Raw genomic sequence first — 1,505 nt, 5'->3', positions numbered from 1 at the left:
GGTGAGCGGGTGAGCGGGTCACCCACGTGGGGTCAGGCTGTAGCCTTTACTCTCGCGTCGCGCTGCTTGACTTTACATGGCAAACACACCTGGCGCGCGGGGGGTCACGGACAGACGGGCGTTACGGTCGGTAGCCAAACTCACAGCCCCCGCTGTGCGTGTCCGATGATGATGATGAAGAAGAAGAAGGTGAAGGAAGAAGAAAAAAAAAAGAGCAAGCTGATGCAAATGCCCACAAGCCGAACACTTTCACCGTGTTTCCAGACTGCACTCGGCGCCCCTCTTCATTAATGTAATCCACGAGCTCTCTCGTATGAAAATCCAACTCAAAAGCACGCGCACAAATACGCAGAAACGCCGGCAAAAAATATGAAAATACAAGAAGCTTTCATAGGCAGTGAAGCAAAATGGCGACTTTAATACGAAGGAGGAGTAAAAAAAAAAAAAAAAAAAAAAAAACCTCGCGCTGTTGCTAAAGGAGGCACGGGGATATGTTTAGTGCAGTATAATCGAGGGTGGAAGAAGTGAACGCGACGGAAAGAAAAGCGGAGGGGAAGAAGAAGGCACAGCGTCGCGCAGTTTCGCCGCAGCCCCGCGATTCCTGTCCTTACCTCGGGATTATTCCGTGTATTTGTTTGATAGGGATATTATCTCCGCGACCGTGTACAGTAACAGTAGGCTATGGGTGCTGGGTCACGCGCGTATCCGCCGCCGCCGCTGCCTTTGACAGTTGTGACTACAGTCGGCAGGCAACTTGCAAACTCTCGCGTTATTATTTATGATCACTCATTTTGATATCAGGCCAATCATTTTGGTATTTCTGCATAATAAAGCCCCTGCCTGAATGGAAGCGTTTGATGCGGCTCGACGTCATGCCGCTCAGTTATGACGAAAAGGCTTCGGCTACAATGTAGCTTTCGTACACATCATTTGATAATGGTCTAAACATTATGACGTAGTCGGTGCGATTCTGAGGTTTCAGAAAAGATGACGTAGTTTTAAGGCAATAATACGAGAATATTCTCACCGTTATATGACGTCGTCTGCTTTGGATAAAATATTTGTATTTTTTAATCATACTTTTGAGTTTTCCCATAGTGTTAAAAATGTATTTTCTTAACCAGTAATTATCTGGGATTGTGCAGTTCAAAATAGCCTAAATAATAATCTTAGAATGTTCTTAACATGACGTCGCATCTCTGAAAATATTACGTAGCCTATTTTTTGTCTCTGAACTTGTCAAAATAAAACAGATATAATTTTTGTAATTTTTAATTCAATTTACCAACTAATAGGCTAACAAATTACGACTTTTCTCAAATTATTTTAGTTTACCTATATAGCCTCAAATTATTATTTTTTTAATTTTTATATTTTCTAAATAAACAGCAACTGAGGTCTCACTTTTCACACGTCACGGGCTCTTTAAAATGGCTTAGTAGAGACTTTGACCCATCTCTTTTTTCCTCTTCACACCATGACGTAATGTAACTAGCTACTATTAC

The 1,505-nt window shown here is 42.3% G+C and overlaps 1 protein-coding gene across 1 annotated transcript in view; it reads right to left on the bottom strand.

Annotated features, from left to right (window-relative positions):
- The window catches only part of znf512b (zinc finger protein 512B), a 71,578-nt gene extending 70,489 nt beyond the window's left edge, over nt 1–1,089 (bottom strand). Inside the window, exon 1 of the mRNA XM_079849792.1 lies at nt 1–1,089. This exon is cut by the window's left edge and continues 24 nt beyond it. The gene's annotated coding sequence lies outside the window, so the exon portion shown is untranslated.
- Between the last annotated feature and the right edge of the window lie 416 nt (nt 1,090–1,505).

This window comes from Squalius cephalus (genome assembly GCF_949319135.1).
Source record: "Squalius cephalus genome assembly, chromosome: 18".
Classification (NCBI taxonomy): domain Eukaryota; kingdom Metazoa; phylum Chordata; class Actinopteri; order Cypriniformes; family Leuciscidae; genus Squalius; species Squalius cephalus.
Note: the sequence above shows the minus strand (reverse complement) of the source record. Positions and strands in the feature narration are given on the sequence as shown.